Raw genomic sequence first — 22729 nt, forward strand, 5'->3', positions numbered from 1 at the left:
TGTCTCCCGAAGCTGCCAAACGCCCAAGGCTAGAGGGAAAAGCTCTGGCAGCAAAATGGCTCCCTACAGAGAACCATTGGTCTTTTGAGAATCTAAAAGGGAGATGGGAGAAAGCCAGGTCTCTCTCCCTGAAAATTGTCCAAGCACAAAGGAAAGTAGAAGTGTTCTGCAGAATAGAAACGGCATTCTTTTCATGATCTCACCATTTCCCTCCCCCTAATTTCAGCCAAACTTTTATACAGAAGTGCTCCTCAGGCACTTAAGTGGCAGAAGAGAGAAGATGCGATGGTTTACGTTTTGGAAGAGTTCAGTGAGGTTAAGAATGGTCCTGTTATAAAGTAGCGAGGCTGAGGACATGTGTGTTTTACGTCAGATTGTGGCAGGAAATTTTACAGTAGGTTTAATAGTGTTCCAGCTTCTATTATGTGTTCAAAAGAAAATTGCTCATTTACTTGTTTCTTCTTAAAGATTGTATTTATTTATTTGACAGGGAGAGAGCAGAAGCAGGGGGAGCAGCAGGCAGAGGGAGAAGCAGGCTCCCCACTGAGCAAGGAGCCAATGCGGGACTCAATTCCAGGACTCTGGGATCATGACCTGAGCCAAAGGCAGACGCTTAACCGTCTGAACCACCTAGGCGTCCCAGAAAATAATTTATTTAATATAACTTCCTGGCATTATAAAGATGGAAATAGGAACACTATTCACAACCTTACCCCCAAACATAGCTCTGACTGGCCTAATTTTAACCTTTTCCTGCTGACACATTGACACATTTCACCTTTCCAGTGTTCTTCCTCCGTGTTTGTTGCCTTGACTGTGCAACTCACTCCTTCATATTTGTTCGTCATAGAAGGCCTAGCTAGGATAGAGATAATTAAACCAATCTGATTTTCAACGCTTGAATAATTAATAACTATGATTTTGGCATTTTAAGAATGTTATGCTGACCTCCTTCTTTGCTCAGTGATGAAAATTAAATGCAAGAGATGTACATCAGAACAAGGCCCTAGCGGGAAAAAGATTTCATTTATAATATTTCCTAATGTTCCCTTCTTTTTAGTTTACAGAGCCCACATTGAGCCTTTTCCCAAAGGAATCATTAGTTATTATTTGAACTATGAAGCACACACCTCCTTAATCTGGGTTTGGGTTGTTACATAAACAAGGCAGTGACAAGTACGATTTAGCCCCAGAACTTTTAATCTGGCTGCCTTAAAGTAAAACTAACGTTCACTTTTAAATGAGCTATTAGACAAACCCACTGACTTTTAGGGGTGAAAAGCATTCTCCTGTCCCAGGAGCTCAAACTGCGTTGGACAGTTGCCTGTGAATCTCAACTAGAAGTGTTTCCTTCTCCCCAAGAGGGGAGCAACAGCTGTGTTTGTGCCCCCGAAAGCTTCTCCACTTCCAGAAGAAACCAAAGAGGAAGGACAGGTGTCCTCTGGATAAGAATTTAAGAAGAAAATGCCCAGCAGGTAGGGAGCTAGCTAGCTAGAAAGATAGAAGAAAGATGCAGAATTGCAGGAAAAAAAAAAAAAACAAAAAAATAAAAAAACAAAAAACCAACGGAATTTTAAAGTGTTTGTGGGTGGAGGAGAGATGACTGTAAACAAAGCCAAGAGCTAAATATAGAAACTATGGAAATAAATAGCCCATGCTCCCTGGATAGCCTAAGCTTTGATGCTAAGCAGCAAAGCAACTCCAAAAGGGTTCCTGTGTAAAGCTATAAACAGGAAAGAATTAAGAATATGCTGATTAAGAGAAACAAACATGGTTTACCTCTGTATTTTGCTATTTATGGAATAAAAAGCAAGAATGTTAAAGCAAGCATTTTGTATAATTAAAATTCTGGAGCATAGGGAGGGAAAAAGGCAGAGAGTCCATTGTCTTACAATGTCTACTACATAATTTGCTGCCACCTTTCAGAGGTGGTACCTTTTCCTAATCGTGCTTACTAATTGGTAAAGAAACCTTGGACATGAGCTTTTAGAAAGAGGGACTGAAATCAAACAGGAAAGCAGAAGAGAGCATTGGAGCTAGATGATGTGTCTCAAGTACACTTTGTGTGTGTTTTTCTTTTCATTTTCTTGGATCAGTACTCGTGGAAATTTCCATGAGTCGGGTGACACTGGGCATGTAATGGACAGAGGTCTTAGTTTATTTGGTGTTAACTTGAGAATATGACCATATTAGGGGTGTTGAGATGGTCCAAAAATGTAAGTGGAGTGGTCCTTCAGAATATTGCTCTACCTCCTGTTTCTTTTAGAGTTACCTACTATGTTACTATTAGAATGGATGGATTTAGACCTTCAAGTTAAGACAAAACACAAGGATGAGGAATTTTTAAAGTTAAATTTCAATTAATTTTGTGAAGCGATATCTATGAAATACCAGGTTTGCTGTAGTTTCAAGTAGTTAGAAGAGAAAAATGACCTGGCTCTTTAAGCAGCTCATTGGTAAGATGGTAAATCACTCCACAGGAGAAAAAAGTTGGGAGGCTCTTGGGGGTGAGGGGAGATGTGCCTGTAGACACACTGTAAGTTTCTATTGAAGGAGAGAGGTGTGTAGTTGTGACTGAGGGATAATATTCTGGAGCAGACCACAAAGCATTCCCAAAGAGAGGGAGAATTATTGGGACTCTACTGTCTTTCAGCAAATGCTCCTCTGATTGCCCTTGAACATAGAAGTCCTGGTGGTTCACTTACATGGAAAGAACGTTCTTCCTCTAGATGGAGGAAGCCTGCTAGCATTTGATCTAGTAACCATTCTCCTTGTATACTTCCCAGCTTCCCTTGCAGCTAGGTGTGTCTGGGAGGCTAAATTCGAGCCAAGAAGTGGAAACAGAAGCCAGTGAGACTTCCGGAACATTTTTTTGAAGGGAAGGGCATATGTGTCTTCAATATTCCTTCTCTTCTGTCACTGATATGAACCGTATTTGAAAGGCCATCTCTACCATGAGGGAGAAACCACTTGCTGAGGACTGAGAAAATGCCCCATAGGTAAAGTGGGGACCCAGTCAACCTTGTCATGTAGTTGTACCCAGCCTGGACTTCTACCTCCACGCTTTTTATTTTATTTTAATTTATTTATTCATTTTTTTTCCAACCTGAGAGATAAGTAAGTCTTTATCGTGCCTAAACTACTGATATTTTGGCCTTTTCTTCTTCTTTTTTTACTTATACCTGAACATAAATTGTTACTGATACATGTTCACTATAATTATAAGTAGGATTAAAAGATTTAATTAATATTTAGAAACTTACATGATTTTCCCAGTCTGTGCTAAAACTAAGGCAATATCTCTGCTTAAAAACAGATATCAATCAGTCAAACATATCTGAACATATCTGAACATATGGATTGCAAAGAAGCATGAAGTGGAATTTTGACCCTTGAGTGATTTTCTGTAATGTGAGAAAACAAGATATTTAAAAATGTGCACACACATACATTCACGTACATGCATTTGTACATACACATACATGCAAAACAATGTAGAACATTCCATTGTGTAGCAGTTCAATCCAATAGGACCAGTGGAGCAAGGAGCAAAAGATTAACATGCAGAATAAAATCCTCGGCATCTCAGAGGATGCAGCTCAAAGAGACTGGGGAGTCTTGGCAGAGAATTAGGTTTTGTAGATGGGAATGAAAGATTAGACAGGTGATGAGAAGGGGAAGTGGGATACAGTGAATATATTGTCAATAAAATGAAAGAATTTTAGGTTATCTCAATGTGACATACTTGCAGCCAAAATTCTGGTGAAAGGATCTTTTGGTAAGGCTCATTTCTCTCAGTTGGTCTTGATGGAATGCATGAGCTGCTGTGAGAGACCACACTGTTCTCCTGGTGGAATTTTCAGGAAAACTGTGCAATTAGGGTCTGATTTCTTTCTATGAAGAATCCTCACTGTGTTTATATCAACTTGCAATTCTGCGGTCAAGAGATGAGGGAATGATTGCAGTGTGGTGACCATGTCTGGGAAGGAGGAAACTCAACAGAATGCTTTGGTTATTGTTGGCTGCCTTGCTGGTGGATATCGGAAACTTAGAGCACTCGAGAAGGTGAGGTAAGAGGAGATAAGAGGAGAAATGTGACAAGGAGGTTTGGTAGGACCAGGTGGAAGATCAATACTGCGAGGTAGAAAGATGGCGGTTGGAATGGGCTGTGGAAGAAGTACCAAACGCAGTTCGGTGGAGAAGGAAGAGAATCAGTGAATCGAAAAGAAGCATGAAACTGAGAAATAAAATTGTCTTTATCTCATGATGACAAGATCTTTATTTTGGAAACCCCAAAGAATCTACCAAAAAAATCCTGTCTGGGGCAAATAAATGAGTCCAAAGAGATTGTAGGATATAAGGTCAATGTATAAAAGTCAACGCTTTTCTATACTCCAGCAACGTTCAGCGGGAACTTGACACTTACAAAAGAAATACCATTTATAATCATACCAAAATTGAAATGCTTAAGATTAAATCTAACAAAATATGTCAAGGATTTTATATATAAGCAACCAAACAACACTGATGAAATCGTCAAAGAAGAAACGCCTGGGTGACTCAGTCATTAAGTGTCTGCCTTCAACTCAGGTTATATTCCGAGGGTGCTAGGATCAAACCCCGGGTCACGCTCTGTGTTCAGAGGGGATCTTGCTTTTCCCTCTCCCCTCATCCCACACATGCTGGTGTTCCTTTTCTGTCTCTGTCAAATAAATAAATAAAATCTTAAATAATAAGGGGCACCTGGGTGGTCAGTTGGTTAAGCAGCTGCCTTCAGCTCAGGTCATGATCCCAGAGTCCTGGGATAGAGTCCCGTATCAGGCTCCCTGCTCCATGGGGAATCTGTTTCTCCCTCTGACTTCCTCTCTCATGCTCTCTCACTCTCTCTCTCTCTCTCAAATAAATAAATAAATAAAATCTTTATTTAAAAAAATCTTAAATAATAGATAAATAAATTAAATTTAAATAATAAATATTTTAATTTTAAATAATAAATAAATAACTAAACATGAATATAACAATAAACAAATATAAATAAATAAAATAAACAATAAATAAATAAAATCTTTTAATAAAAGGAAAGAAATGGTCAAATAAGATCTGATGAAGATCTTTCTGATGAAAAAGTCAAATAAATTGAAAGATATTTCTTTGCTCATGGATGGAAAGGTTCAGTATGGTAAAGATGTCAGTTCTTCCCAGCTGAACTATAGATTCAGTGCAGTCCCAATTAAAATCCTAGAAAACTTAAAAAAAAGAAAATCAGCACACTTAAAAAAGTTATATGGAAATACAAAGAACTGAGAATAGCCAACACAATACTAAAATGGAAGAACATGGTTGAAGAACTCCCACTCTCTGATTTTGAAACTTATTATAAAGTCACAGTAATCAACATGCTCGTATTCGCGAATGCTTGCTGTAACTTTAATTATATTCTAAGACAGAGAAGTGCGTTAAACCTGGTATGTTGCTGTATCAGCACCCACAGTCATCTAGCGTTTCAGTTTTACCATCTATAAAATGGGGATAAAATTAATTCTCACAGTTTCCCCCTTTTTAAACTTTTCATGTATGTATTTTCAGGATTATCTGGAGAAACAGAACTCTTTGTCTGTCTTCGAAAGAATTAGTTCACATAGTTATGGAAGCTGAGAAATCCGAGTCTACTGTCCAGTCCAAAGGCCTGAGAACCAAGGGAGTTGATGGCGTGAGACACCATCTGAGAGCAGAAGTTCGTGATCCCAGCTCAAACAGTCAAGCAGAGAATGAGTTCTTCCTTTCTTTGCCTTTCTGTTTGATTCAGGCTCTCAATGAATTGGATGGTGACTACCCACATTGGGGAAAACAATCTACCTTTCTCAGCCTACAAATTCAAAAAAATAAATTTCATCCAGAAACACCCTCACAGACATACTCCGAAATAATGTTTGGCCAAATACCTGGATACCCTATGGCCTGGTTAAGTTGACACAAATGTGATGTGTCAACTTAATGTTGACAAATGTGATGTGTTGTGTAATGTATTGACACATCACAACATGTCTGATGTTTTATGATCTGAGATAGTGGAATTTGGCCCTTAAGAAAAAGGTAATATAAGCCCTATATTTACTGGAGTATCCTATTATGAGAGATAAACTCCAGAATTTCAGTGGCTTAACACAGGTGATTTGGAAATGTTGGGGTTCAGAGAGGATGGTCAAGAAAGAATTTATGAGGTGTCTTCAGTGCAAAAGGATGGTTTTATGAAAGTGTGGGGACAGGACCCGTGAGCAGAAAGAGCTCCACTGAGGTAGTGAGGAGTGGCTGATAATATACTCTGAAGTTGAGAGGGGGTCAGGGACAACGAAAGTCTCTTAAGGAATTTTGAAGCAATGTTTCCAGGACCTTGAGGGCTACCTGCCATTAGGAAAAGGTCATTTAAGACTGTCTAGTAAAGCCTAAGTCATGAGATCCTTCGGATGTATATCAGTGGGCCATATGCATGGAGGGTGATTATTAACATAGACCTTGGAGGGGGCAGAGATAAAGGAGGTTTCCAAAGGACTTCTTCCAAGCTAAAGTAGACTTACAGGATCTTGGAGCTTGGTTATGTTAAGCTAAGATTGCCTTTTGCCCTTCGCAAAGTATTAACATAGAGGCAGTGGAGTTCCTAGAGGAAAGTCCCTCTGCCTTTCTCAAGGACTTGCCAATGCACTGTAAGTCAAAGGAAATTTAATTTTTCCCTTTGCCTTTGTTCCCCATGTCAACAAGTATTTCTCATTCACGTAGGAGTCCAGTGTGTTTGTGTTGTTGGTTTAAAGATGACTTTCTTTTACGTCATAATTCAGGACCTAGGCTCTGTCTAGTAGAGAGGTTCCAATATTTCTTAGGGTCTCCTTGACCACTATGTAAAGGAAGAAGGGGAGGGAAAGAGCCTTGGAAATGACCCTCATCTCTTCCTTTCATATTCCATTTGTTAGAAGTAGTAACAGGACCCTTTACACGAAAGGGGTGTTGTGAGTTGCGGTTCATGATTAGATGGTGATTTTCTGCGATTCCCTACACTGTGTAAGGCAAAGTGCAAAATTTGGGGGAGTTAGCTACCTCTGCTAAGGTCTGCACAGCCTGTTAATGGTGACCTGCACAAACCCACTCTCCTGTGTAGAGAAAAGAGTGGCAGCACTATAATACAGTCCTTCATGGTGATCACGGAGTGTAATGGTGACATGGACCACTTTGGTTTGTATGCCCTTTAAATGGTTTAATAATAATTGCAGCAGAAAATGTTTTTAAAGCATTTGGGACGGCTTATGTATTATCAAAATAATATTAAGAAAATCATCAGTTACATAGTCACATGATTCAAGCTCTTTCATGTAACAAAAGAGCCTTTTAATGCTCTATTTTTCCTTTTAACTTTAAAAATAGAATTGCACAATAGATAGGAGGTAATGTGAGAACCACTGTGTCTGGAATTAATTTTTCCTTGTATTTGCACTGATGTGTTCTCTCTCTCTCCTCTTCTTTTCTCCCTTAGTGTAATTAACCTATTTTCTTTAAAAAAAAAAAAATAGCGTCTGAGAGTCATAAAAATCAAATATTTTTTTAAAATATGAAGATATACTTCTTCTGAGTGCTGATGGCATAGTGTAAATCTGACTGTTTACAAGTGAGGGAAGTATTAAGACCCAGAAAGCTTGGTAATTTCTTTCCAAAGGCTCTTTGTTTGGATATTCTAAGTGTCCATTCCAGTGGTACTCAAACTTCAGAGTATATCAGAATCACCTGGAGATTTTGGGACAACAGACATTGCCAGGTTGCCCCTCCAGAGTTTCCAACTCAGTAAGTCCGGGGAGGGGCCCAGAAATTTGTGTTTCTAACAAATCCCCTAGTGATGCTGCTGTTGCTGTTCTAGGGATCCTACTTTGACAACCACTGATGATTCTATCAAGCGATAGTAGAAGAGGTAATGATAAAGGTACTACATCCATGCAGTTTCTCGAAGGTTGGACTATTTGATGTGTCCCAGCTTTTGTACTTTGAAAAAAAAAATAATGCCGAAAGACATAAAGTGCTTAAGACTCAAGTTAATTTAATTCCATAATCATAAGGCAGAATAGTAGCAACTTTAGTACGTGGAGATTTCTGTACTTAATTTTGACTGACCCACATAGAGCAAGTGTGATTCACTTGACTCAAAATTGAGAACCCAAATAACCTATGTTCTGAAACACAGTAGGTGTTTATAGTGGCGCCTGAAAGGAAACAGATTGCTTATTTGAGTCATAGGAGGGATTAGGCCGAAGGTATACAGGGAATAGTTGCTTAGACATTAAGGAGAGAAGCAAGAAAATTACAAAAACTTTCCGGACAAGCAAGGTAGAATATTTTCACTAAATGTTAATCCAGGATCAGAGCTCTACAGATTTAAGAATTTTGGCCCCAGTATTTACTTACTTACAGAGGAAGTAATTCTGAGGCAGATTTATTTTTAGGGTTTACTTTTATGTGAAGGAGAAGAAATATATTGTGCAATAATGAACAAATGGTCTATCCCTTGAATGTTCCATACTTACGTTAAGGATTCCTGAGTTATTTATTTGAAAAGATTATATACCTAGGGAGAGTGTATCTGGTAAAAATTGAGACTTCATAAGAGATTATGAATTCAGTTGTTCTAAACTCTAGAGAATAAAAAAAATTATCATAGCGGTGCCTGGGTGGTTCAGTCAGTTAAGCGTCTGCCCTAGGTTCAGGTCATGATCCCAGCATCCTGGGATCAGGTCCTGCATCTGGCTCCCTGCTGAGCAGGGAGCCTGCTTTTCCCTCTCCCTCTGCCTACTGTTCCTCCTGCTTGTGCTCTCTCTCTGTCTGTGTCAAATAAATAAATAAAATCTTTTTAAAAAATAAAGTAATTTATCATAAAGTGATATTGTGAAATGAAAGAACAAAAGTTACAGTGGTTTCCATTTTGAAAGTATGAGGCCTCCCTGGAATGAATCCACAGGATGCCCTTCAAACGACAAACAATGGTGTTGATCAATAATGGGATTCTTTGAGATGACCTGGAATGAGACACCTCCCACACCAGGAAGGTAATACTCAAGCCCCTGAGGAAGCTAATGATATTTCTTTTGTTTTGCCCTTGATGAAAAATTCTAACATGATTATTTTTTTTTTCTGAACTCCACTTACAAAGGAAGCATTAAACATAAGAATTTTTTTTTTTTTAAGATTTTATTTATTTTGCAGGGGTGGGGGGTGAGTGCTCGAAAGAACAGGGGAAGGAAGAAGCAGATTCCCCGCTATGCAGGGAACCTGAGGAAGCTGGGCTCCATCCCAGGATCATGGGATCATGACCTGAGCCGAAGATAGATCCTTAACCGACTGAGCCACCCAGGTGCCCGGAACATGAGGATATTTTGATTTGAAGGAAGATGAGGATACGAGGAAATTTTGCCAAAGACAGTTTTTATTTGAGAGTAGTTCTACTCTCAATTGCTTGTTATTTGATTGCCCAACTTAATATTTCAGAAAAGTTTTCCAAGGACTGGCTTTTGTGGTTGTCTCTCTTGGCACCATTCTATGGCTTCTGAGTTTTTTTCAGTGTTCTCCCTTGAGAACGTGAAGTTCATGTGTAAGCGTACGCGGAAACCCACAGCCGGTGCCCTCACTTTTTTAAGGAATCATGTTACAGCTGCCACCATCATCGAGCACCAGCCTTAGCAGCAAACCCTAGGAAGTAGAAGGAAGGAAGGTGGCCCCAAGACCCTCCAGATTCTTTCCCTCCTTCTCCATTTACCCTGTCTGGGTTCCTAGCTGGGTTCCTCCTTCCTGCCATGACTCCACCAGGAATGGCCAGCCCATGAGATGACCCCAGTGTATCAGCTTTCCTTGTGCTTTATTTTTATTTTTTTTTAAAGATTTTATTTATTTATTTGACAGAGAGAGATCCCAAGTAGGCAGAGAGGCAGGCAGAGAGAGAGAGAGGAGGAAGCAGGCTCCCCACTGAGCAGAGAGCCTGATGCGGGGCTCGATCCCAGGACGCTGGGATCATGACCCGAGCCGAAGGCAGAGGCTTTAACCCACTGAGCCACCCAGGCACCCTTCCTTGTGTTTTAGTACCATGATCTTGCTAGCTAGGAGAGATGTCATGCCCTTTGGTTTTTCCTTACCCACCTTGCTCTTGTCCTCTTGAGAGGTCAAGAGGCAAGACAAGCCTCCCTTGCCTCCCTCCGTCCATTCCTTCCTTCCTTTCTAGTTTTCTTTCCAGAAATAACTTTTGGTATATACGAGAAAAGTATAGACTATTACAGAAACAAATACCTTTCAGCTGTTTTTGCTTTAGTTGTTTGCATTACCTACAAAACTACTTAATTCATGTACTTTTGTTTTCAGGCCACGGTGATTCAATTTACGCTTTGTTCTCTCTGTCGCTTGCACTAACAGTCTCTTTCCTTAACTCTGTCTTTGCTTATTCTCGTTTCCGATTTCTAGTCCCTGAAATTTTTAAAGATTCTATACATCTCACCGATTGATAGAAATAAGCTAGCTGCCCTGTGTGACCACTTTGCAACCTTTTTAATGAAGGTAGTAAAGGGTTGTTCTCCTTGGGGAATTTCTTGTGACAGTCAAGACAGAGATGTGTTGGAAGGAGAGGAATGTCTTTTATTAGTTATCTTTCTTTGTTCTGTTTCTGCTACAGTTCTGAAGCTGAAATCGAAGTAAACAGAAGGTCTCGTAAAAGTGTTTTTAGAGGATATTTTCTTTCTCATCGTTAGGTAGTGCAAATTCGAAGCATACCACCTATATTGTTCCATTGTTCCCTTCTTGGCCCCAAGCTTAAGAATTCCAACAAGATCATTTATTCAAATTCCCATTTGACAAGTAGCCCACTGCCCATCTCCCAAATCTGCTGAGATCTTACTCTGGTAACTTAAAATCTTGCACTCTCTTTTTAAAATATTTCACTTTTTAATGACTGTAAAGTAAGGTCATAAAAATTCCCTCCTTTCCACATTAGCTACTGAAGTCTTATTTCTGTAAGTACAATTTGAAGTCCCAATTTCATTTCTCTCTTCTAAGTCTGTGCTAAATCTGAGTTATCCCAGGATTCCTGGTGGGTAAGCCTTCTGTCGTCACTTGTTCTTGAATGTTCGCTTTGCAGTAAATACTAGTTTGATCTCTTAGTGATTAACAGGCCTTTTCTTTCTCTTCTTCCTACAGGTCTCTCCTCTCAAGAACTGTAGCCTTCATTTTTATCGTCTTCCCATGAGTTATCTATCTTCCTTCCTTCCTTCCTTCCTTCTATCCTTCCTGATTTATTTATTTCTTTTAGAGAAAGAGTGAGTGAGCAAGTGAGTGCGGGGAGGGACACAGAGAGAGAGAGAGAGAAAACTTAGCAGACTCTTCATTGAACTTGGAGGCTGATGCAGGGTTTGAGCTCATGACCCTGAGGTCATGACCTGAACGGGACCCAAGAGTCAGACACCTAATGGACTGTGCCACCCAGGTGCCCCAGCTCATGTGTTATCTTTCAAATCTGCCCTATCCCACTCTGGATCCAACCATGCTTGCATTTCACTTCCTCCGAGAGATGGTAATACTAAATTAATGTTGTTTGTGAAACTGCCTAGAACAGTGATGTTATTTATATAAAATCCTTGTAAGAAGTCATCTTTATTTGTTTTTAAGTAAAATTTTTTTTTAAAAGATTTTATTTATTTATTTGAGAGAGAGACAGTGAGAGCATGAGCGAGGAGAAGGTCAGAGAGCGGAGAAGGTCAGAGAGCGAAGCAGACTCCCCATGGAGCTGGGAGCCCGATGCGGGACTCGATCCCGGGACTCCGGGATCATGACCTGAGCCGAAGGCAGTCGTCCAACCAACTGAGCCACCCAGGCATCCCTTTTAAGTAAATTTTTGATGAACTTGTGAAATGAATCCTTTTTATTCATCTTTGGAGTAAAGTTTGTGTGTTCCCTTAGGTGTAGATTTAAAAAAAAAAAAAAAAAAAAAAGGCTGGAGTAGTAGGTGGCTGAAACTGGAATAAATCTTAACCAAAAAGAAAGTGACCTAAAATATAGTGGTTAAGAACATATTTCTTTTTAGCTCTGAATATGACAAAAATGAACTGTGGTTTGGGAATTAGGTAAGCTGATGCTTTTTATAGTTTTTCTTCCTTTTTTTCAGGAAGAAACATTTCTTCTTTAGAATCAGGCACTGCCTCTTGGTTATAATGTGATGTGACAAAGCTTTTGAGAAAACTATCTGTATATTGGGATAGATGATATATACTCATATCTGTTTCCCAGGAAATGGTCAAAGTATTTTAAAACCTAATTAAGAGTAATGTAGGATAAAATACAATGTACGGTGATTGAGAACTCTCTGGCAGAACTCTCATTTAGTGCATGGATCATAATGATTATGACTATTTTCCCAGAAAATTTAAGAATGCCAGAAATCTATCAAAAGCCAAGGAAAAGGATTAAGATAAAAATGATTTTAAAAAATAGTTCTCATGTGATTCAGAATATTTTTAAGGTTAACATTATTTTCTATGCTGCTTATTTGCAAATGATAGCTGCCTTGGGTCATATTCTCTAAAGAGACCCAAAGACAAGTGGTTGTTTGCAAGAGCTTTATTAAGGAGGAGCTCCTAGGACATGATTGTCAGAGAATGAGGGAAACAGGACAGTCAAGAGGAAGAAGGCAGCCAATAGTGATGTTTGAGGTGAAGTCCTTGCCTCAACCCAGGGGTTTGCTCTCCCTCAAGGCAAGGTTGCTGGGCTTTTATGCTCCTGCGCCTGGCAGTCCTGAGCTCTGAGCTCTCTATGGGGAAATAGTCTCTCAGACATCCTCTCTCTCTACATCTGAGGTAAGTGGCTCCATGAGGCCAAATATAGTCAAAGGCCATAGCTGTCCATTGTTAGGAGAGAAGCCTGTAAAGATGGGGGGGGTGGTGGATATCTAGCAAAAAAAGGGGACCAGCGAGGACCCAGGTGGGCATCAGTAGAATTCTTATAGGAGTTTTATGAAAATTTTCTGAGTAACTAGAAAATGAACCTGGACTTAGTGAACTTTTTCAATCATTTATAGTTCTTGATAGGAACAGCTAGCCTTATTTAGGTACTTGCGTTAGTGTTGAGGTTTACCAACAGTTGAATGAAAAGAAATTGACTTCTAATGAGTTTACAGCACATAGGCAAGACATTGGGGATGATTTGTTGATCAACTCAGTGAATGGTCTTCTTCTGGAGAAAAAGACCATTCAATTTCACATATCCAGTCCTTATCCCTACTAATTAACATGCGAAAAAGCTCAGCTGGATTTCTTTGTCTTACCAGAAAACCAAAAGTGATCTGAAGAAGCAAGTCTTTGAAAAGAAAAAAAAAAAAAAAAGTGACATATTACTGCATGCTTGTCAACTTAAAATACCTCATTTGGAAAGGTAGATTAACTCCTCGCATATTCAGGATGTCAAGTGAGATTAAAAGGTCGTCAAAATCTGTGGTTGCTACTTTTGCTGCATCTCATAAATTCCAGTACATTGTGTTTTCATCTTCGTTTGTCTCAAGATATTTTCTGATTTGCCTTTGATCCATTAGTTTTTCAAGAGTTTGCTGTTCAGTTTCCGTGAATCACAGGTTTGTTTTTTTAAGCCTTAGAATGTCCTTGTTGAAGCAGTAAAACTTCTATTAAATCTTTAAAAAGAAAAAGTCCTGTGGTTGCCAGAACATGAGGAGAGGCTTAGCACAGTAAGATTCAAAACTTTAGGCAGAAAAATTTGTGATATATGTTTGAATAATAGCTGAGGGAGAAAAATGAGACTATCTGGGTGGATTTTACAAAATGGCTACCAAGAAAGGGAAGGATGAATGCCATTTTTACATACTTCAGAAAATTTGAAAGTTACTGGCCTGCCATGATAATATAATTGAAGAGAAAAAAAAATGCATTAGTTATCAGCCCAGATGATCATGCACAGGTTTGAATCAGAATATCTGGAAAAAAGCCAAGCATCTTTAGAACTTCCCTTGACTTTGTCTAGTTTCTAAGGCCCAGTGTGGAAATGACTGCTTCAGTGTATAGTGAAATTGATGGTACTGATAAACATAGTAGTCTGAAGAAGACTTTCCTCAATTTTATTATCAGTTCTATAGTTGTTTATATGACTCTGGGGCAAACATTTCTTAAATGGATCTAGGCAGTTTGTCCTTTGTCCTACAGAATGCCCTACAACAAGCTCTAACTCTGGTTAACTTCCCTTCTTTATGGGCAGTGGTTGACTCCATTTAATATGTAGGACAGAGGTTCTCAAATTTTACATTGCATCTGCATCACCTCAAAACTTAATTAAAATACAGATTCTGGGCCCCACATGAGGGGTTCTGATTCAGCCAGTCTATGGTAGGTCCTGAGAATTTAGGTTTTTCACATATTCCAAGCTGGTAGGATTGCTCCAGGGACCATGCTTTTAGAACCATTGGTCTAGGGAAATGAACAAATTTGACTCATAAAGCAGATAGGTGGTAGGTTCAGATATTACATTTAGTAATCTGCACTGCTAGATAACAAAGCTCTTCAACCGTAGTGAAATACGTGTAGATCAGAGATAACATTTTAGACGATTTAAAGGGAAAATCTGGCTACATTTACATCATCTGGACTTTTCAAGTGGAAACAGCTTGTGTGCCTGATTAATCTATATCATTTCCATATTTCTTTTCAAATGACTTTTTATGGAGATCAGATTTTATGCTCCCACAAAATATCCATAAAGATAGTGTTAAGTATCTATGAAACTATTTGCCAAATGATGGATGCTCGTTCTAGTTAATCTGATTAGCCTGAAATGAGGACTTTTCCTGAGCACAGGCATAATAGAAAGCTGTGACAATACAATCTTTATCATTGTAGCCACAATTTAAAAAATACTCTGGGTCTTTAACAAATGCAATATCCTATTTATCCATAAAAATGTGATGAATCCCTCTATGCCTGTTAATAAATAAGGACTAGGGAAATAAAATATTTTGTTTATAAACAACCGATATAAACATATATTGTTTATAAACATCAAATATATTGGATATTGGATAAAATAAAATGCTTTTATTCATCTTTAGAACAAACACAGATTTTTCCATGGTGATTATGGAGACTTCTTTCTGTTTTTTATAGGGTCAAACAAATAAGGTTAAAATATAGTCAGTAAGTATCGTTTTAAATTTAAATTTTAAATTTTAAATTTTACCAGTCTTCATTCATCATTTTAGAAAATTGCTAGAAGACACTAATGCTTCAGAACCTTGGAATCATGTGTGGCATTTTCTGCACCCCTCCCCTACCCCAACCTACCTCCCTCCACCTGCCTGGTCATAGATGCTTTAGGTTGTAAATGCATCAAGTTATAAACATAAATGCGGTTAGAATTGTTTTATGAATTTTATGTCCTAATACAGCTTTGGTGCTTTGGGTAAAATTTTATGTTTACCTGCATTAGCTTTCAACTTAAGCAACTTTCTCTTATTACATGAATATATAAAAGTTTCCTAGGGAGTTAAAAAGGAAGTAAGGGGGGAAAAATTTGGCTCTTGTGTAGTAACAAGGGGCTGAACTACCTTTCTGGTTATCTACAGAAAAAATAAACTAGATTTTTATCAATATATTTCACGCTGCCTTCTGGGGACACAGCTTATGAAAATCAGTGTTACTGATTCTATTTAACATAATACTTTTTCTTGTACATGAACAAAAATGTTCTTTTTAAAATTTATAATACTCAGTTAATGTTCCTGCCATTTTGTGAATACTGAAAAATAATTGTGTAGAGAAATAAATAAATAGGTCTGGGGGCATGTAGATTCTTTTTCCTTCCTTTACTCAGTCTCAGTGATACAGGGTAATTGATATGTTTTCTCTGGGACTCAGTTTCCTAACCTACAATCTGTCCCAGCTCTGTAAGTCTGCAATTCCATTAGAATAATTGTTTCCGGGTCTCCTGGGTGGCTCAGTGGGTTAAGCCTCTGCCTTAGGCTCAGGTCATGATCTCAGGGTCCTGGGATCGAGCCCCGCATCGGGCTCTCTGCTCAGCAGGGAGCCTGCTTCCTCCTCTCTCTCTGCCTCCCTCTCTGGCTACTTGTGATCTCTGTCTGTCCAATAAATAAATAAAATCTTTAAAAGAAAAAAAAAGAATAATTGTTTCCTGCTGGACATGTTCAAAAGAGATGAAAGTATTGCATCATGTTTATGCTAGGTAGAGTACCAAGATATGTAAATTCATTTACATACCTTTTTATAAAGTGCATTAAAAGGTGGAAACAGTGGGGACAATGTATTTGTTATCTATTGGTATTAAGTAAATTACCTCAAACTTAGAGGCTGGAAACAACAAACATTTATTATCCCCCAGTCTCCGTGGGTCAGGGTCTCACTGCTTCGGGTTTTACAGGCTGTGTTAAAGGTGTCTGCTGGGCTGTGTTTTCCTTTGGAGCTGGAGTCCTTCTTCCAAGCTCATTCAGGTTGCTGCTGCCATTCTGTTCTTTGTCATAGTAAGACTGAGGTCCTCACCTCTTAGAGGTCTTCCCTTTTCACAGGCAACACACAACACAGCAAGCAGGTGAGCATCTATGCTGCGTCAAGCCTCTCATTTCTAGACCTTGTGAGAAGCTCACCCAGGATACCTCTCCTTGGGTTAAATTTAAGTCACCTGATTGAAGACTTTAATTACTTTAATTACACCCGCAAAAGCCCTTCGCATGTGCCATGTAAAATAACATCAAGGCGCCCATCACAACGTTCTGTTGTTAGAAACAAGTCTGGGGTGCTGAACACACCCAAAGGGTGGGGACTGGACAAAGGCATGGTCTGGGCACAGGAGTCTTGGTGGCCATCTAGCAATCCTGCTTACAACAAGTGGACAAAACGCTAAGATTTGTGATTCCATTGTACGAACGACCAGCTGTTGTCACTCAGTTTCTCCATTCATTCTCTCATTTGCGCAGTGGAGGCCGTAAGACTCATTCACTGTGGTGTTGCGGGTGATGTAAGATGCGGTGATATACTCAGATACCATCTCTTACAATTTTTGCCATCTTATTTTTTCTCCATTCTGAATAGCAGCGATTTCTATTGCTGTTGTTATTACGGATGATATTACTTGACTTTGCCTCCTTCCATGGCAGGAAGCTTTAATTGAATTGAATTCTTCAGTTTTTATCTTGTTGGCTCAAACTATGGTGATAATTACCATACTACCCATAACACATGAGCTATCTCATTGTCTTTTCTCCATCTCAGATGTTAATCTAATTTTGCATTTAACTGTGACACATAAAGGTGAAAATCAGTGTTCTCTAGACGTGGTCTTTCTTATTTTGGTTTCAAGGTTTTATGAAATGTCTCTAGAGTTTTAGATTTTTCAGATGCTTTTCCTTTTGTGAATTAGCATTCCGTGTTTTTCTTCTCCATGCATTATCTATCCATTTTTGGCTTTTCTACTATGATTTTTTGCCTTTCACTTGGAATGGGAAACGTTGCAAGCATAAGACTTGATATGTACGCATTAGTCCCTGTTCGCTAAGTAGAGATCTTAATGTAACATCTCCCTTGATTTAACAGCAGCCCAATGAGGAACACGTTGCTGGCATCTACTTCTGTTTGACAGACAAGGATACAAGGCACAGATTTCTGTACTGATTGCTTTGATGGTGCATAGATTACCAATGATAATTCCCAGAGACAAGTTTTCTGCCCCCTAGATTTATGAAATTTTCATCATCTTCGATGTATGTTGGTTTAAATAAAGAAATCCAGATGTATCACTTTTCTCTGCCGTGGTTGGTATTGATGACCTGGTGTTTCTTACATTGAGTTTCTATCATGGACTTCAGGGAAGAAGACAAAATCAAAGGCTAAGGAACATAGGAAACAAGAGAGTGAGAGAGACTATAGGGTTTTTTTTTTTTTGTTTGTTTGTTTTGAGAGGTACACTACCTCTGAGGCAGTTTTCACTCCCTCAAAAGTGGAATAAACTTAAGGAACAAAGAATTGAATCTACTTATTCTGCTTCTCTCTAAATTAAAACTCTTCATTAAAGGATTCTAAAATAGTTTTTTTTCTTTAACATTGGACATTTTAGGGAGGTTTGACAGTTAATAAAATATATTAATGTCTTCTACTTTTGGTAAATTGAGGTTGAACAACTTAATGAATATACCGCATGTTGAGGTGTCCATAATAACCCCCACACACACAGCCGTTAATATCTTCCCCGTGAAATGTTTGTGACTGTAATTGCTGCTCTGATTATATATTGTGTGAACTTAAAGTACGTTATTATATTGGATGACTAATGGAATTTGTTGACAATGCACAGAAATTGGTATTCTGGAAAAGAGTTGGTTTTTAAATTGTATTCTTTCCTGAGTTTGCAGTGCATTTCATGGCTCATCTACCTCACAGTGGGTTTGTGGCTGATGGATTGAAATCTTTCTGCTGAGTAGTAAACATCAGAGATAATTTGGTCTTCCCTTAGCTTTTCTCATCACTCATTCAAAATATCAAAAATAAATCCTTGATTACTGTTAATTCGCTTTCATCCATACTGACAAAGGGAGAAGGCACATCTGTCAACACTTCAGTGGATACATGGGGGAGGGGTCCTAGAAGTGTGGTCTCCAAGGTTTGCAGGGGACCATTTTGTGCCTTGGAAATGAAAAGGTTCTATTAGTTCATTCTTCTCTTACTTGTCAAGGTAGCCCACAGGCCTCTGGACACTCCAACCGCCTTTCCACTGTGGGGTGGGTTTAGAGGTGAGAGAGAACCAGTTGCCTTCTTTTGCTTTTCCAAAGATGTCTCTGATGTGATTAAGTGTAAAATAAAGCTTATATAATATAACATTTTCAGCAAACATAAATCGATGCCAGTGATTGCTTCAATTTGTGAACAGAGACATTTGCTTGTATAGGGTAAAGTTTAATGCTAAGAAAAATTAGAAAAGGTGTTGACGCCATCTGTCCTTCAGTAGTTTTTCTTTCATTAAACTGAACTGAAGCCTAGATTATTCACTGCTAAGCACACTTCTGCATTCAGTAGGTAAAATATTTTTATTTGACATTTCCCTGTATAAAGAAAAGACAGATGTAGATTCTTCCTAGAACATATTATAACATATAAGTAATGTATAATTTTATCAATCCTAATTCACCCCAAAAGCCTTATAATAACAACCACAAGATGAGTGTGTATCAGTTCTTGTCCAAGTGTGGTCTATGGACCAGCAGCATCCACATCACCTGGGAGCTTGTGAGAAATGCTGATTCTCAGGCCCACCCCAGTCCTGCTGAACCAGAAATGGATGGATGGCACCCAGCCTGTCTGTGTTTTAACAAGTTTTCCAGGTGACTCTAATGCAGGCTAAGGTTTGAGAGCCTCAGACTTAGAAAGTGTTAACGTACTCATTTTATAGATGACACAGTTAATGCTTGGTTATGGGACTGTGATTGGTTGAACGCATGACCAGTTAATTTTAGGGCTCTTCCCCAAACCCAGGTTTTCTCCTTAAACATCAGGTGACCTCCCTCTCTTCAAGAAATGTGTAAAGGAATAGTGAATTCCATAAAGATGGAAATGAGTATCTCTTAAATGAACGGAGAAAGGGACCATTTCACTGCTTTCTAATAATGAGAGTGAGTTGTTCCAACTATTAGCTTGAGAAAATTAACCTAGAAAAAGTTTTAGTGACACAAACAACATTTTTGTGGTCCTGTGCATTGGGTTCCACATTTTCTGTTTAGTGGAGGAGACAGAATAGGCTGTAGTTAAACCCCAGAGGGGAGGCTATTGCATGCTAATAGAAGAGGGAGACACTATTTTAATCATTGCTTTCTACTCCAGTGAGTCCATGGACAGCTCTTCCACCTGGGTCTTTCCAATGGCACATTACCCATGTTGATAGAGCCCTGTGGTGGCTTTCCTGCACTCACAATTTTACACATAGGCGAGAGAAATTTCTTAGTCACTGCGGTCTCAGAATGAATCCCCAGGGCAGCCGGCATGAAGTACCCCTCTGTGACTTGGGGAATGAACGTTTCCTCGTGAGCTGATAGTAGAAAACAGTGTTCATTATCTGTAATGTAAAAGTCTGTATAATGACGCCTGCTAAGATCTAGTTCTTTGTGAACTCAATTTGGGCTTTGTGTGTATAAACAAATAAGTAAAGTTTAAGGCTCTTGTTTGCACTAGTGGGAGGAATTTGCTTGAATAGAAAATGTGGCTGTAAAATTAGGTGCACGTGTTATGTATGTATGTGGGATTTCTATTCTGCATATATGGAAAGCACCATGCAACATATATGGAAACTTATACCACACATATGTATCAATGTTTATGGATATTTATAAAGAGGGCATACATGTAGTGCCTACCGTGTCCAGAAGTGTTTGTGACAACTCTCCATACCCCCTTGTTTTGTATCTCAAGGGATTTGCAGTTTCTTGCACACCATTCCTGACTCTGCATTTGCACTTGTTGTTTCCTCTTCCTGTAACCCTCCTCCCCCTCCAAAACCACAGAATTGTAAGGCTGGCAAACTGTTTCTCATCCTGAAAAGATGTCATAGCCCATGTCTTCAATGTACTTTGAAATGTCTCCTTTAGAGTATAATTGGTTTTGTGCAGGAGCTGCTTAAAACAGGTGTCTGTTTTCTGTATTGTTGGTGTCATTCCTCAGTACCAACCTTGCACTTGACACATTGCAGCATTTGATAAATAATATTCCACGGAATTGATGACTGGCATTTCCACTTGGATAAGCCCCTCAAACCAGCATCTCTAAATGCATCATCATTTTGCCCAAACTTCCAAGTCCCAATTTGGAATATGGAAACCGTAGGGCTATTCATGACTCCTCTCTTCGCTTTAGGCAATCCTACCTCCATATTATGGCTGTCATCTTTTTCCCCATTACCTCTACCTTCATTTGGTCTCTTGTCTCTCAAATGTCCACCTGGTTCTGGTCTTCTGGATGAAACTCCTTTAAGTCTGGTTCTCTTCCTGTTTCTCTCCTTCCAACACAAGTTTTAATTGTCTTGCTATGGAGATAAGAAATCCAGACCAGATGTTCCATCTCCTCAAGTCTGAGAACTTTACTGCGCATTTGCCTACGTAAAGCATTGAGCCCTGTATTGATGTTTTCCAACACTTGTGAGGTGACCTTCAGGATTGTGGCTGGTATGGCCTTAGGGGAGCTATGGAACAAGTTATTCTGTCCTGCAAGATCTTTGCTGTGTGGCTACCTGTCACACCTCAGAGTCTGGGAGGGTTTTCAGAGTCACCCATGGCAAGGAATCAGGTAAGGTTTCCACTAAAATGGGGGAAAAGCAGACTTAGATGGCCGTGGCTAGCAAAAGAATAGAAGGCACTGATTCTTGACCTGCCTTTGCAGGATCCAGGTGTTCTCTTGGACCTGCTGTGTGGTTTTGCATCCCAGTGGACAGATGCCACCTCCTCCATGACTGTTAAACTGTAATCATGAGATCGACCTTAGGTGCAAGAAAAGAATCAGACAATTTTGCACTGAATATTTCAAATTGGTGGCAGCTGTTTGAAGGAATTGTTTGGGAACCCCATCTACAAGTACTTGGGGACATTAAGACTTAAAAGAAATTACATCCACTCCTGTTCAGAGAGTCTGAGTAGCTGAGTGATGATGCATGCCTCCTACAGGGAGGAAGGGATTGGATGTCTGCATCCAGCTGTCTCATTGTCCGCATGGGTGGGACGGATGGCTGGAGTCACCTTAAGATGATTGTTCATTGCCGTACAGTTCCATCTAGCTGGTGTAGTGTCTTCCGAATCACTCAGTGATGTGGGTGTCACAAACTTCATGGCTCGGTGTCTAAGATGGATTCTCAAGGTGTCCATCCTTTTGCCTGTAACCCTTTCTGGCATCATCTCCCCATGACTTTTCTTCATATGCTCTGTGCATTGAATGTTACCCGTGAGAATCCCTTCCCGTAGTGCCATTACATCGTCCCTGAGCTGTTCCTTCTTCCTGGATGCCCCTCTCTCCCTTTCCTCCTCCTTATAATGTTCTCCATCTCTAAGCATCTAAAGGCTGTGAATACCTCAATGTTCTGCCCAAAACTCTGGTCCTTTTTTTATCTGGTTACTTGCCATTGTTATGCCTTCCAGCTCCTCTTCTCCATGGTCAATAACATTCCATGGACTTTTCTCTGGGACCCTGGGGGAACAAATTTCTTTTCTCTGTTGACCCCCATAGCAGTTAACTTTACAGTTGCCATGAGGGGCGCCTGGGTGGCTCAGCCATTAAGTGTCTGCCTTCACCTCAGGTCCTGATCCCAGTGTCCTGGGATCGAGCTCCCTGCTTGGTAGGAAGCCTCCTTCTCCCTTTTCCACTGCCTCTGCTGTGTTCCCTCTCTTGCTGTCTCTTCCTCTGTCAAATAAATAAAAACAAAATAAAATAAATAAAGTTGTCATGAACACACTCCAGAGGAGCTATCATATATATGTATCTTGTATCCTAGAGTAACTTGCATTTCATAGGTGTTCAGTAATATATAATGAATAAATGAAAAGATTAGGATGTATAATGTGCCAAAGGCTGGGGTGGGGGCAGGTAGGTGAGGCAGATTTATCTCTTTCCCTTGGGTAGAGAGTGAGTTGATGGGAGCCTCTCCTTCCGCCTGTCATCCCCAATACCCCATGCCACTCACATAT

At 39.5% G+C, this 22729-nt stretch overlaps 1 protein-coding gene across 4 annotated transcripts in view; it reads left to right on the forward strand.

Moving 5' to 3' along the window:
* PLCB1 (phospholipase C beta 1) overlaps positions 1-22729 on the forward strand; it is a 688962-nt gene that overhangs the window by 202035 nt on the left and 464198 nt on the right. The window lies entirely within an intron of this gene.

The sequence above is a fragment of the Mustela erminea genome, chromosome 7 (genome assembly GCF_009829155.1).
Source record: "Mustela erminea isolate mMusErm1 chromosome 7, mMusErm1.Pri, whole genome shotgun sequence".
Classification (NCBI taxonomy): Eukaryota; Metazoa; Chordata; class Mammalia; order Carnivora; family Mustelidae; genus Mustela; species Mustela erminea.